This window comes from Corvus kubaryi, unplaced genomic scaffold, assembly GCF_017639235.1.
Source record: "Corvus kubaryi isolate FWS band 111438036 unplaced genomic scaffold, C.kubaryi_AGA036_p1.0 37354, whole genome shotgun sequence".
NCBI lineage: Eukaryota > Metazoa > Chordata > Aves > Passeriformes > Corvidae > Corvus > Corvus kubaryi.
In genome coordinates this window covers 1,408,809-1,424,163 of record NW_024581116.1, presented here as the reverse complement: position 1 = coordinate 1,424,163, position 15,355 = coordinate 1,408,809, and the positions used below count along the sequence as shown (strand labels likewise).

Here is a 15,355-nt window from a genome sequence, read left to right as displayed (position 1 = left end):
GCACTGCTATCTCTGTGAAGAGCTGGAGAGCAAGAAGCATCGTGGCTCTTGCTGGGGAGTGAAGCAGATGTTGGGTTTGCGTGTTGCGTCCTCGCTGAAGAGCTAGGAATATCCTACTGGCAGTGTTCAGACCCATTCCAGTCCTGGTCTTTGATGGATACCAGGCTGTATTTGCGCATTGAGGACTCTCTCAAGCACTCTGGTCCATTTAAAAGGTCCTTGAGGAAAGGTGAAAAACCCCCAGGAGCAGCCGGGCTTTCCTTCCGAGGTGAGGTGCTGATGTTGGTGCTGGTCCCTCATAAAACCTCTCACACCCGAAGAACCCCAAAGTAGCTGTGGGTGCCTCCTTCTCCTGGCCCCACCCTTCTCCTTCCCCACTCCAGGGCAGCCCACCTCCCTGTCTTGGACCCTGTCCTGGTCCCAGTCTTGAGCAGAGCTGGTGTGGCCAAATTGTCTTGGAGGTATCTGTTCCCTGCCAGCCCAGGACAGACCAACAACAAATCTGGGAGCTTTGTGGTCCTGTGGTTTATCCTTAAGTGAGGGGTACGCATTTCAGGAAGGAGACTGAGGCCCACTGGCTTATTTTAGGATCTCCTGCTGCAATCCAAGCCAGCTTTCCATTTCCATTACAACTTATATCTGCCCTAAATCTACCATTTTTCTTAGGCCATGATTTGCAGGAGAACCTGGCTCAAGCAAACGAACCAAGCAGAAAAGCCATCTGTTCCAGGCCTTTCTGAAGAGCTGGGACAATCCATGGGAGAAGGCTGTGTGAGGCTGGGGGGTGTGGGAGCACACAAATTTCCAGGACCTTGAGTTTAAGCAGATGCAGAAAGTTTTTTGACAGGGAATTAAAAAAAAAATAAAGAGAAGAAGATAATAAAAGCTTCTTGCTCACTCCAGAAGTAGAAAACAGCCTCCTGTTGCCAAAGTTGTCATTCCCTAATCAAAACATCTGTCTGGAGGAAAAATGGCTGCTTACATTGAGCTTTGCATCCCGCTGGAAGCCAACAGATGCTCGGCTGGGCTGCAGGAGGCTGCAGGCCAGGAAACAGAGCCAGGGATCAGGGTCTTGGAGAGGGGAAAAGCAGGAAGGCAGACTGCTTATCCCACCTCCCTTCAACAAGCTTCCCTCACGAGCTCAGCCCAGGTGTTCCAGCAGCCAAGTGGAATGCCTGCTGGGAATGTCTCTGCAGGACTTGGGAGATGTGAGGTGCACTGGAATGGCCAAGAAGGAGGAGGGAAGGCACATCTCTTCGGGTACCTGAAGCAACTCCATGATTCATCAGGTGTGACAGACTTTATGACAAAACTGCATTTCCCAGCAGAAATTCCTGCAGTGCCTGAAATTTCAGCTCAGGTTTCAACTCAAACCTCTCTCTGCCCAATGTTGGTGCAGGCCAAATTGTGGATGGGCCCTGGGTGGGTTGGAGCACAGCAGGGTGAAATCCTCTCTGCAGGCCACCCCTATCTGACATCCAAATCCTATGGAAGTGGGCAAGGGCCATGGTCCCTTGGCCAGAATCCCTGAAGCTCCGTTTCACAGCATTTGGAGGACACATCACAGGAATCTGTAGGGATGTGGGGAGGTCCTGGCCCTCCCAGCCCTCAGAACATGAGGAGATGGATGGGATGTTCCTCCACACCTCTTTATGTGGCCACCCAAACTTCTGCCCTGGGAAAGGCCTTCCTGGAGGCCCTGCATCCCAGAGATGAATTTTCCTAGGAAGAGGACAGCATTTTATAGGACCAAGAGGAGGAATGAAGCTGGTGGCAGGTTGGTGCTCAGGAATTTGATTCCTTGGATTGGGTCTCAGAGGGAATGATGCTCCCTCCCACCACCCTCAGTGGAGGCAAAGGGCTATGGGGAAAGATAAACATCTCCAGCTGCCCACCTGAACACCTCCAGCTGCGTGTCAGGAATAGCTACGGGATGCCAGAGCACTTCCCTACTCATCACAGCTGTGTCCAGCTCCTGCCAGCCTTCCCCACATGTAAATCCTCTCTTCCCCTCCAGGCCCTGGGGGACAGGGCAGGATGGGAGTGCCAGGATGTGCACACCTGGCACTTCTTTGTCCTCCCCTCCTTTTGCAGCAGACCAAGGGAACAGCATCCCCGCAAACCATCCCTTGGCGCCGGATCCAGCAGTCACCGGGAAGTGCCTCCGTCATCTCTTTAACCCACAGATTGTGGGGAAAGGAAAGAGGACAAGGAGGGATGGGAGAGTGGATGAAGACAGAGAAAAACCTGCTGGGCTTCTCCCCACCCTCAGGGGAGCGTGGATGGGGATAGGATGTTCCCGACTTGCCTGCTTCCTACGCTGCTGCTCCTGGGGACGCGATCCGAGGACGCACGAGCCACCGGTTGGACCCATGACAGATGCTCCATGGGGCTGAAAGCCCTTTCCAATTTTTCTTTTAGAGGCCTCTGGCTTCCACCACATCCACACCATCCATGGGACCGACAGCTTTGCAGCCCCAGATCGCAGGAGCAGCCTGGTTTTGCAAATGCTTTTAATGGGCTTTCTTTTTTTAATTAGGTCTTTGTGTCAGAACTGACTCTCTTCTCACCCCCTAAGGATTCCTTGCTCTATTTTGAATATAAAAATGATCACCTGGGAGGGGGTGGGAGTTGCACTTCCCAGACAACCTGGGCAATGAAAATAGCAGTGAGGAAGGCAAGAAACACAAAGAGAACCCAGACACAAACCCCAGCAAATGCCACAGGCTATTAACAGCTGTCACTAAAAACAGTGAAAATGACTGTGAATGGATTGTGCTTCCGCTATGCAAACCACCAAATTTTAGGAAACAACCAAAAAAACTGGCTTTGCCAAGATCTTTCCTTTCTGTGACTAAAAAAAGACCTTTTTCTGATGAAACAAATCTTGTTCCAGCCAGCCCCATCCCTCTATGAACCTACTCAACCATAGCAGCGTGGTCTAACGAATGAAGACCTGGTCAGGGACTTGTGGGTGGCTCTGAGGAAGTGACTTTTTCATTTTGCCTCAGCATGTTTGATTGAGAGATCGAAACTCTGTCCTGGGAGATAAATATTGTATAAGAAGCAGGATTTGTTTCTACAGAGGCTTCCCATGGCGGGTGTGTAACAAGTTGGCTCCTCCGGGGTGTTCTCAGTGTATTTTCTTAAGCTGGTGCAGACACGAGGCCCCAGAAGCCACCATGTAAACCTCTGTGGGTAGTTGCATGACGACATCTTTGTGTTGGATGTGGCAGCAAGAGGGAAAAGGACGCTTGGTCTCGGCCAGCTCGAGGCTGGGATGACCTCACATCGTTTACACTTCAGCTGCCCCCACTGAGCAGGACAAACATGAGCCGACAGCTGCTGGGTGTGATGCACAAGATAAAGGTCACCCCACACTGGTGATGTTGTTTACGGGAAGAAAAGCTTCACGGGGCAGATCTGAGCTGAGGTCACAGCAGAAGACCTTTACCAGCCATAGGACACAAGGACAACAAGAGGGTGCCTGAGGACACGATGATGTGTGAGGTGGGGGCGGCTGCTCCAGGGTGCACGTGCCTGGTTTCCATCCCTCTGGAAACACGGTATGGAAATCAGCCTTGGCTCTGCCGCTGTGCTCCTGACAAAGGAAGACAACCTCATGGAGGGCTGCAAGTCCGTGGGGCTCATACTGCGTCCCTAGTCCTGGAGGGTCAGCACAGAATCTCAGAATCTCTAAATCCCAGAATCTCTAAATCCCAGAATCTCAGAATCCCAGAATCCCAGAATCCCAGAATAGTATGGGATTGGAAGGGCCCTCTGAAGATCACCCAATCCAACCCTCTTGCTAAGGCAGGATCACCTGTAACAGGTGACACAGGGACACGTCCAAGTGGGTTTGGAATGTCTCCAGACTGGGAACTCCACACCCTCCCTGGGCAGATGTTCCAGGGCTCTGACACCCTCAACATAAAGAATTTCTTCCTCATGGTTGAGGTGGAACTTTCTGTGGTATATTTTATGGCCATTGCTGTTCATCCTGTGGCTGGGCACCACTGAGAAGAGCCTGGCACCATCCTCTGACACCCTCCAAGCCTGGGTGACTCTGAAGACAACCAGGACAGACACCCAGACCAGCAGGCCTCAGCCACGTGTGCCTGCTCCTAGAGACACAGAAATGAGGGAGCCCGTGCAGATTTGCCAAACTTCTCCCTTGTCAATTTGCATTTTCCCTTCCCAATTCTCCTCCAGCTAAGGGCAGGGGGTGGAGGTGGAGCTGCTCAGGTCTGGAGCTGGGGAAGAAGAGGACAGTGTCAGGTTTAGGTGGAGTGCTTTGAGCTTTAGGGCAGGGCCTCATCATTTGGTGGGTGACCTCTCTTTGCTAAATGAGCTTCACTTCCTATCCCTATGAAAAGGGAAGTTGCTCTTTTAGAAAGCTGCTGTCATCCACTGCTGAGGTGGGAAGGAGGAGCCTACCACGAGGTGCAGCAAGGGCTGAGCAGTGAAGTAGTGTCTGCCAAGTCATCCTGGGAACAGGGCGATGGCGTGGCAGCTCCAGACAGAAACCTGCTTCTGATTTGAGACACATTCCCACTGCTGGCAGCGGGGAAACCCAGCAACTGCAGCCGCCTGCTGCAAAGGCTCTCCCAGTGATGGCCACAGTTCAAGCAGCTCAAAACCAAGAACTAAAAATAAAAAAATTGGAAATGGTGTGGTTTGCCAACTGCATCCCAGGGAGGTCGTTCTGGTATCTATGGTATCCTGTGTGTCATCTGGGGCACATCCCTTCATCCTTGTGCCTCCTCTGTTCCCTCCAGCCTGGACATCTCATGGCCATGAGATGAGACCTGGCGTCCAGAAGCCCAGACAGTTGGCTTACTCAGCCCAGGGATGTCCTCTGAAAGTGGCTGGAGGGAGAACCCTGAGAAAGCTGGTGAGAAACGGCACTAAAAAGGGGGAAAATCTCTCATTTGCAGCTCCCAGTCACTCCAGATGGGCTCCATCTGTCCCTGTTCCCCCGACCTGAAAGCACAGGCTGTGATCTCACCCAGACAAGCAGGGTCTTTCTGGTGGTGGCTTCCACCCTGTTTCCATGCATCAACTCCCAGATCTTCTCCAGTGTCTTTGCAGGCCCCTACACAAGTGTGAAATCATGGAATTATAGAATCACTGAACGGTTTGGGTTGGAAGGGATCTTAAAGATCATCCTGTTCCATCCCCTGCCATGGGCAGAGACACCTTCCTCTATCCCAGGTTGCTCCAAGCCCCGTCCAACCTGGCCTTGGACACTTCCAGGGATCCAGGGGCAGCCACAGCTTCTCTGGGCACCCTGTGCCAGGGCCTCCCCACCCTCACAGGGAACAATTTCTTCCCAATATCCCATCTAAGTCTACTCTCTGTCAGTTTGAAGCCATTCCTGGAAACTGAGGAAATCTCCCTCCAGATGACCCCACAGCCAACCAGGATGACCCCACAGCCAAACTCCTGCAGTGGTGGGCCCTGCACAACCTCCCTGTGCAGCAATGCCCATCCCATGGCATTTTATCCACTTCACGCTGAACCAAAGGTGTTCCTGTTGGGATTTCTGCTGCAGAGGTGACTCCAGCTTTGCACTGAACCCACCAAGAGGGATGAAGGTAGCTCTCCTCTCCCATCTGGCCCCCAGGACTGCCTCCCCATCCTACTGCTGTAAAAGCTGGGCATCTCATTTCTGCCAGACATTTTCATGGGCTGGCCATGCTTTTCTCTTCCCTTTTAGGAATGACTAGTCTCCTTTACCATCAGAACCTCCCTGTTCCCACTCCTCTAGCAGATTAAAAGCTTATTTACAGTGTCCTGTTGCTCCTGAAAGAGGCTGATGTGTTATAGACAACCCACCAGATTCCATGTGGAGATTTTGGAGCTTTTTGAACTCTGAGGACTTTTTGAATTCTGAGGCAGCATCTCAGCTACTAGAACAGGCAATATTGGGGTTCCTCTCCCACTCTTAAAAATTTGGTGGCTGCATCCAAACCCCTGGTGGTCCCCATTCTACAGGAGCTGTGGTGGCTCCTGGATTACATTGATCCATATATGTTTATTATGTTTATTTAGAATCTATCCTGACTTCACTGGCCCTCCTCTTTGGTCTCACATTCCAAGGGACAGGCTGTCCCTTTCCCCCTGATGTGGAGGAAAATAGAGGATCCCATCCCTGTGTTTGGGATGACACTCAGACACGGGCACCAGGTACCAGATCACCCCGGGCGCAGGGTGAGGATGGACTCCCTCTTGTTTCACTATCGTTATTTATTATTAAATCCTTCTGGTTTTGAAGGGATATCTCCAGGGACTGGGATGAAAATATGAGTTTTGGTTGATGGCAGCTGGGACATAGTCTGCTAGGAAGGGCCACAAAGAGATTTTGTCTGGATCCCGTGAGGAAAAGCCTCTTCTGGACAGAGAAAGTGACTCCTACTCAGACCAGTCCTCCCTGCCAGGCTTCTCCTACACTCACAACTTGGCTATTCTTGGCTACTTGCAGCAGCCAAGACCTTGTCTCAATATTATTTCCTTTCTGATGCTCGTAAAGAAAGAAGGAACCCATTACTTTTTAATCCCTTATCCAAAATCAGAAGATTAACTCCGTTTTCAGAATTAAAATGATATCGAAACATCCTTATGGTGCTCGAAGGAGACAGAAATGTGGCAGAACAAGGCTGAACCTCGCAACCAGGTTTGTGACAGAAAGTCACTATTTATGGCACAGAAGTGATGGGGCTGATCCACTCTCAGGTTACCTCACACTTGATCTGGTCTGAATTTATTGCTTCAGAGCCAGAAGAAATCTTATTTCCTCAAGTTTCTTGCTTTGCCAGTGTCCCTGCTCTGCCTGGCATCAGCAGTACTGCACTAAAACAACCAGGATTTCTTCTCACCTGCTTAGGACCAGGCTTGTACCGAGTCCCACATTCACAATTCCCTTCCACTCACAGTTATTATTCCTTGGCAGACCACTCAGTGACTTTTGGAATGCTTTTTCCAACTTTTTCACCACAACTTTTAGGGGGGAAAAAAGCATTTCATGGGAAATCACCACCTTTCAAAAGGTTCTGTCACAGAAACACCACGAATATTGGCACCTTCCACTGGAAAAAAAAAAAAATACTAATCGTGCAAGTTCGCTGCATTAATGTCTCAAGCAGCTGTGCTCTTCTTCCTCTGCTTCTAAAATGGTCAAGGCCAAATATGCAAGAGACAGCCAGGAAAAACTGTCAAGATAAAAGTCAATTTAAAGCTTTTCTATCAGTTTCTCTGCATGCTTAGCACGACACCACTTCTCCCTCTTTCCATCACACATTGAGTGTGATGCCTTGATTTTTCCATAGGTCAAATTTAACCTCTATTCAAAGGCCACTTCTCAGGCATCATCCTCCCATAGACACATTTTGAGATATTCTGCCCCAAATTACATGGTTCCAAGTCGTTCACATAACCCTGGATGCCACCACGGCTCAGGTTTTAGGCAAGAAACTCTCCGGGCTGAAAGAAGCCCAGCAGCTCCTCTGCCCACAGCATTTTGTTACGGTTTTTCTTTCCCACTTCAGGTTTCATGGAGATGAGGGACCTTCCATGAATGAGGAAACACCATCCTGTAGTACATTGGAACCAGGGGGACCTGGGCATGGGGCCCAGCACCTCTTTTGCCTCTTGGCCGTAAGGTCCTTTTATCAAGGGACAAAGAGTTTTTCAACCAACATTCATCCACCAAAATCATTCCTGATTCTGCCATCACCAAGGCAGACCAGATGTCCTGGACACGGAGTAATTTTTCACTCTTCTCTGCTCGTGAAGTAGCAAAGAATTCATTTGTGAGCCACATGTTTATTATTTGTGCTGTCTCCTACGTGCCTGACACACAGGACTGCAGGGGTGCTGCTGGCTGCTTTTTGATCAGTAACAAATTCCACAGCTTCCAGAGGAGCAGAAATTGTCAGTGAGATTGGATCAAATTTGGAAAATGATTTTATAAGTGCGTAAGTAAATAAAAAAAGAGGGGAAAATGCAGGGGGATGAGTTTGAAAAGCACATTTCAGTTCAGGAGCCATGTGTATTTCACAGGGTGGCAGAAACATAGGACTGGCACCACGAAGGTTCTTAATCTCAGAAACCCCCTAACTCGGACTTCAAAGCTTTCAGTGATGGAAATTCCCACTGCTTCCTATCAGCCTATCCCAGCCCTCCAATTCCCATAGCCTTAAAATGACTTCCTAACAACCAGAACTAATTTCCTTCACTGAAAGACCCATGACTGCCTGTCCTGCCCATGGATCCCTGGAAGTGTCCAAGGCCAGGCTGGATGGGGCTTGGAAAAACCTGGGATAGTGGAAGGTGTCCCTGCCCATGGCAGAGGGTTGGAATGAGCTGATCCTTAAGGTGCCTTCCAACCCAAACCATTCCATGATGCCATGGTGGACAGCAAGTTTCTTCCCCCCCTCTTTGCTGTGTCTCCAGCAAAAGAAGCAACATCATTTCTTGCAGCAATTCCACACAGTCCACACTTCCCACACCTCTGCTCAATCGTGTCCCTCTCCTTCAGGCATTTATCACTGGGTTTGGAAGTTTGAATAGGCAAGGCCACAATGTTTTTGAAATTAAAACTGACTAACATTAACACAGACAAAATTGCTCCGTAAAACCACAGGAACATTGTTCTCCTGCTCAGTTGCAGTTTTTTCTCAGAAAAAAACTATAATTAAACCCCATTTTTTTACTTCTACCCAAGGAGCTGCTGTGGTTTGAGCTTGGCTTTTGGTGGTGGGGGAGATTTTTTTTGCTGGACATTGTGATGGACTTAAACAGCAGGATGACTTGTGAGAAGAAAATACCTTGTCCAGCATGAAACATTGGAATTCTGGCTTACATTCCTATCTATTTTTGATCAAGAACTGTGACCCTGCATAGCCTGTTTTGTCCAGTGATGTCCAGTGGTGCAACTGCTCCTTCCACAAGCAGCATCAGGACCCTGGGGCTGTAATTTGTTGCCAAGACCTCTGCAAGGGGGAATTTCATCCTTTTTTACCCATCCCCAGCTACTTCTAATCTTGCAATGTGGTGTCAGCCTAACGAAAAAAGCTGATTTGCACCACATGGAACTAAGACACGGATGGAAACTTTGGGGCTGGCGAGGATTCCAGGAGGATTTAGCCCCAGGTGTCGATTTTTTGCCCATGATAGAACCCCTGCAGGAAATGATTGGCTGCAAAGGAACTCACCCACATGGAGGCAGCGCTTGGTTGCCTCCAGAGGCTCATGAACTGTGAAGGAGCAGTGAGAAAATTCCTTTTTTAAGACAGATGGAATGGAAAGAATGAGGGGAAGGAAGGAAGGCAAATGATGAAGTAACAGTGTGCCCGGGAGCTCCTACTCTGCTCAACACATCCCTGCGATCCCTGTGAAATCCATCCATGTGAATCCCTGTTTCCACACCCGCTTGAGATGACAAAAAACCTGGGCTGCTCCTGAAAATGTCCTAGAGGCCTTTTCAGATGCTGATGTGCCCATCAAGGCACCACAGAGAACTAAAGGTTGAAAGGCCAGTCAGGAAGAAAGTCATGATGTAGAAATAAAGGGGCTGATAGCTGTGTTTGAGACGGACACACAGCCCAAATTAGGAGGGAATGGGATGCCCATCCTGGGATATTTTGGGTTTAGCTAAGGGGAGCTGGGAGCGCACCATGTCAGATGAGAGCCCGGGGTATAACAGCATCCCAGAACACCCCACGCTGACTAAACCAAACATGGGAATTCATTGGAAAAGAAGATGAAGAATAATCAGCAGCATCTTAGCAAAATTTTCACTTAAATATGCCTTGGGTCTGTCCTCCTCCATCAGAAAATTCAGGTTTTGATTTCACAGTCCTCACGGGGCAGCAATAGCCCTGTATTGACAGAACAAAACAAGAATGTGCCAGAAGGGCTTTTTCACTGACTTTTGGGTATCAATATAATGAAAATGCTGCAGGAGGTCTGGGAGAAGAAAGCAAAACGTGAACAAGAAATCACAAGCTCTGCAGCCCTCAAATCTTCTGGTAAAAATTACTTAAGCCTTGACAGAATGACCGACCGAGAATATTAATGAGGGTGCCTGGGCTGCCCTGCAGCTGTCCTTTTTTAATTCCTCATTTCCGTCTGCCTTCTCCATCTCCAGCACATACCTGAGCAGGGACCATGAGCGTGTGCTCTGCATGCAGCAGGATCCCTCACTGCTGGCAGTGTCCTGGTTTTGCACTGTTAAAGATCCATAATCAATTAAACACCAGAGCAGCCCAGCATGAGAGGCAAGAAACAGCCCCAAATCACGAGTGGGCTAACTAAAGCACTTTGAAGAGCGTTCAGTGGGGCATCGCTGGCCACAAAGCCCTGAGGAAACACCTGAGGAGGTCTGAGATGCAAATACCCTACAACACGGCACACGCTCTTCTCTCCCAGAAGTGTCACAGCAAGCACGGATAACCTGAAATATCCACGCTCCAACTTAGAGCTCTGGAATTTTGAGCCTGACCTAAATTCTAATCAGGAATGAAAGTTACGGGCTTAGTGCAGATCTTGCAAAGTGACCACAGTAGAAGCAGCAAGTCCACTCTTCCTATAGCTCTGCTGGAGATTTCCAACTTTGCCAGAAGCTTTGTCCACAACCAACATTAACTTTGCAGTGATTTTACCAGCTTCAGTGGAGGAGCTGATGGAAATAAAATATTACGTCCAAGGAAACCATTTAAACCATCTGTGGGGTGGAATAAAGCAAAAAACCCTCAAAGATCCCAAACGTGCCTCTCCAAATATGGGGAATTAAAGATTCAACCCTTCCCCACGCCGTCCACAGCACCCAAAGGTTGCTGAGTTGGAAGCTGAGCACCCTAACTTCCACCTCCCCTCAGCTTCAGAACTGATTTCACTTTCTCCTGTCACTCTCATTCCCAAGAAATTCAGTTGGATGAAACTCATTCACTCCTTGCTGTCATCTACTTTCACTATTTTTAAGAGAAAATAAGTTGATCTGTGCCTGAGAGAGAACCCACTGGGTGAGCGTCCGACTTGGAGCATCAGTCCCACCTCAGAGCGTTCCCAAATCCAGCACTGGGAAGCTGCCAGAAGGAAAGACAGACACACCCCCTATCCTGGTCCACAGCAGCAGTTTGGCTCATTGGACATCCCACCCTAATCCTAAAGGCTTTAATAATCACTGGTCCAGAGATGGGCCAAATCTTTAAATACCCTAAGGGAATATGCCCAGGGGAGCACCAGACAACAAACAGGCAGCAGGGAGGAAGGAAAACTGCTGGAAAATCATTTATACTTACTTTGAGAGCCCTGTGTTCAGATTAAATCATATCCCACTCGATCTTAGCTGTCCACCAGAGCTGAAAAACCCCTTCCAGATCATCAGCTTAGGACCATCAGCTCCTTTTGATGAGTTTCAATCCTTGGAGCACGCAGGAGAAGCCCTAATTCTTCTTCTTGTCGTGTGTTGAGTTGCTGTTGGTGGTTTCCTGTTGCCAGCAGCTGAATGATAAATGGAACTGGTTTGTTACACTTAGAGCAGTGGAGGGCTGACAGTATGACCACACTTCTCACACACTACTAATATTAGAACGGGGTCTACCTTAGAAGAACCCACAAAGGCTCCTCAGGCTGTAGAAAGTCTGGTCCTACTGCAAACAACACCCTGAATTGCCCTCATTCAGGCTGGGGTGAGGTGAAGTTGTCCCCTGCAGCCTCAGGGTATAAAGCTGGTCTCAAAATGGGAGGAGAAATATGGGTCTGGAGTTGTCTAAATTGGCCCATTCACAGCTCAGAGCAGCCTGGGCCAATAGAAGGGGTGGAGTTACTTATTGCGTGCACTTAACTTTCAGAGAGCTTATCACCAGTCAGGTTCAAGTTTGAGAAGTTTCCCTTTTTGTAATCAGCTGGGTTACGGGGCTGTAACCTCACTCACTTTCCATCTGAGGTTCTGTTTCCACTTCAGAGCTCACCTAAAGAGGCTGGTCATGTTCTTCCTCCTTTCTTCAAAGAGTACAAGACAGCTGATGCCATTTAGGGCATAGGGGAAAGAGCCCAGGAGACAGCTGACAGCACATCCTGATATCTCTTTATCACTTGTGTGTAAGATTTCGTGAGATCTGCCTTCACTCTGTTCTGTGCAATTAGCTGCTCGTGGTGCTGCACAAAGCTCTGCCCGTGCTGAGGACCCAGCGGTCACCTGGAGCTGCTGCGGGCAAGGCCCAGCTCAGATCTCACTGCACTGGGGGGGTCCAGTGCCTTCCATTCCCAAGGGTCTTCAGGCACTGGAGAATCACAGAATGGTTTGGGTTGGAAGGGGAAATCAAGCTTACCTTGTTCCATCCCCTTGCCATGGACAGGGACACCTTCCACTAGACCACTAGGTTGCTCCAAGCCCCATCCAGCCTGGCCTTGGACACTGCCAGGGATCCAGGGGCAGCCACAGCTTCTCTGGGCACCCTGGGCCAGGGCCTCGCCACCTTCACAGCCAACAATTCCTTCCCAATATCCCATCTAACCCTGCCCTCTGGCAGTGGGAAGCCATTCCCCCTTGTCCTGTCCCTTGTCCCAAGTCCCTCTCCAGCTCTCCTGGAGCCCCTTCATGCACTGGAAGGGGCTCTGAGGTCTCCCTGGAGCCTTCTTCTCTCCCGGTGAACATGCCCAGCTCTCCCAGCCTGGTTCCAGAGCTGAGGGGCTCTAGGCCTCAGAGCATCTCCATGGCCTCCTCTGGAATCACTCAGAAGTTCCTGGTCCTTCCTGTTTTTACCATGCAATGCTCTGAAGCTCCATCATTCTCATTTCCACCCTCACCTGCAGGTTCCAGACCCACCAACTCATCTGAAGGCCAGGAAGCTGATGAGTGTCACCTACAGATCCTGCTGGGTTCTGGATAAAGCCTCCACACATTGAGACAAGGAGAAAGGAAAATCAGCCAGAGCTTCAACAAACAGGACAACAAGGATCCTGCCTGAGACTGGCTGAGCAATGGGATGTTTATCAGCTCTTTTTTGAGATGAGGGATGAAAATCTTATATAGCAGAAGGTTGGATCTTCACTCTTGGTCCTGCAGTTTCAAGGATCACCCCTGGCTGAGATAACACCCTCCTGCTGATGGATTTCTGCAGGGGAAGTTGTCTGGAGGCAAATTGCAAAGTATGGATCTCTCTGGAATAGTGGACATCAGGACTGTTGCAAGCATTTGATTTTATGGCTCATTCATCAGGCTGAACAAACAGCAAAGCAGAGGAATCTAACAGGCAAACACATTTCAGGTGCTGTTCACATTTTAATGTCCCCAAAAGAGTCGGTTTGGTTTATAAATAGGAAAAAACCTCCAACAGTTGGGGTGAAAGAAAAAGAAGATAAAAATCCAATTATTGGTCTTTCATTTTATTGTCCTGGGTTGAGGAGATTGTCCAGATTCCATTTGTCAAGCCAACAGCTGCTGAAGTAGAACTGTGTTTCCTGACAATCAATTACAAATCCAGGAAATTTCACCCAGCTCTTGCTGCAGGAGTGAGCAGGAAGTGACTTTGGGGTGACAGGGGAGGGAAGCTGCAGCTTGGGCTCCACCTTTTATTCACCCCAACTTAAAGCAGGGGTCTGAGATGGGCTTTTCTTACCTTTCCCTTCCTCACAAAGCCAAGGAAATAAGTTCAGGGCAATCAGAGCATTTTAAAACTGAATTTTGGGGAGATGATGTTCACTCAAGACCCCTCCAATCCTGTGGGTTTTGGTGATGAAGCCTTACAGGGTGGAATGGTAAGACTGGAAGCGGGGGGGAATTTTTATTCACTAGCACTTCTGGAATTAATTTACAACAAATATTTTGAGTGAAAGTGGAACGGAAATCCCTTTTTTCCAGCAGAGAGGTGAAAAAAATATTTATCAGTCTTGAGATTTTAAATGCTTTTTACCTTTATGGATTGCTGCAATGGATTGGGTTAGTAGCTTTATCAAAGGAAAGCCATTACAAATCAGTCAAAATCTTTGGAAAGGGTCTTGATTTTATTTGAAAATGATTTCTAGTTCTTCAGGTCTTGGGATTTTTTTTTTTGAGTTGAGGGAAGGATAATTCACTAACTCAATATACACACAAAGTTAGTTATGGAATCACCAAGTGGATCTGCTTTTACCTTTGAAAAAAACAAATGGGCTGAAAATTCCCACCATGACTTTGGCAGGATTTCAGGCACAATCGTCCTCTGTTTTGTCTTTGATGTTTGACTCACCTGGGAGAAACCCATAGAGAAAATAATGTAGATACTCCAAGGAAGGAACCTGATCTAGTGGAAGATGTCCCTGCCCATGGCAAGGGATTGGAACAAGATGATCTTTAAGATCCCTTCCAACCCAAGCCATCCCATGATTCTGTGAAGGCTGAAACAGGCCAGTGCCAGGTCCCTCAGTGATCCACAGAGATGAGCAGCCAGGTGAGTTCAACTGACCTCTGCAGCCCTTGGGATACCAGGGGACACCATCACCTGGAGACCTGCTGCCCTCTGCAGGTGCCTCTGCCGCATCTCCAGGTTGATTGGCCCCCAGGTGATCCTCCAGCCATGCCAGAGCACCTTCCCAGTACAAGTCCCTGGGAGATAAAGGAGTTTGAACCTGTCTAGGAGAGGATGATGATGGTTGGGAGCACCACAGACTCCTCTTCCCATCCTTGGAAGGCTGAGCCCCAGGGAGCCATAGGATCAGAATGGTTTGTGTTGGAAGGGACCTTAAAGATCATCTCATTCCACCCCCTGCCACGGGCAGGGACACCTTCCACTATCTCATGTTGCTCCAAGCCCTGCCCAGCCTGGCCTTGGAAACTCCCAGGGATCCAGGGGCAGCCACAGCTTCTCTGGGCACCCTGTGCCAGGGCCTCTCCACCCTCACAGGGAACAATTTCTTCCCAATATCTCATCTAAAGATACTCTCTTTCAGTTTGAACCCTTTCCCCTTTGTCCTGTCACTCCATGTTCTTGCCCCAGCTTTCCTGCAAGTTCCCTTCAGGTACTTTAGGAACTTTTCTTTACAGGGTCTTTGCTTTAGGGGAAAAGCATTTATCTGGGGATTAACTGAGAAGAAACCATTGATGGTCCTGCGAGATTCCAGTACTGGTCCCACACAATGGCCACACAAGCCTGCCAGGAGATCCAGCTCCTCCATGCTTTGCTAGCAGGATACCTGCAAGGAGAAATCATCCAAATCCAGCAGAAAGGGCAAGAAGCAGAAGGTTCAAAATCCAAACGGAGTTGAGCTGCTGCTGTTGTGATAGAGGAATGGGCATTTCTGCCCATTTTGGGTGGTAAGAGGCAGCTCAGAAGGTCCAGGTAAGATTTAGGGGGCTCTAAGGCACCTTACA

At 49.0% G+C, this 15,355-nt stretch overlaps 1 protein-coding gene across 1 annotated transcript in view; it reads right to left on the bottom strand.

Annotated features, from left to right (window-relative positions):
• BLK (BLK proto-oncogene, Src family tyrosine kinase) overlaps positions 1–11,776 on the bottom strand; it is a 44,218-nt gene extending 32,442 nt beyond the window's left edge. Inside the window, exons 1-2 of the mRNA XM_042032957.1 lie at positions 11,606–11,776; positions 11,304–11,505 (exon numbers count right to left, since the gene is read on the bottom strand). The gene's annotated coding sequence lies outside the window, so the exon portion shown is untranslated. The remainder of the gene's footprint in view (positions 1–11,303; positions 11,506–11,605) is intronic.
• Positions 11,777–15,355: the final 3,579 nt, after the last annotated feature.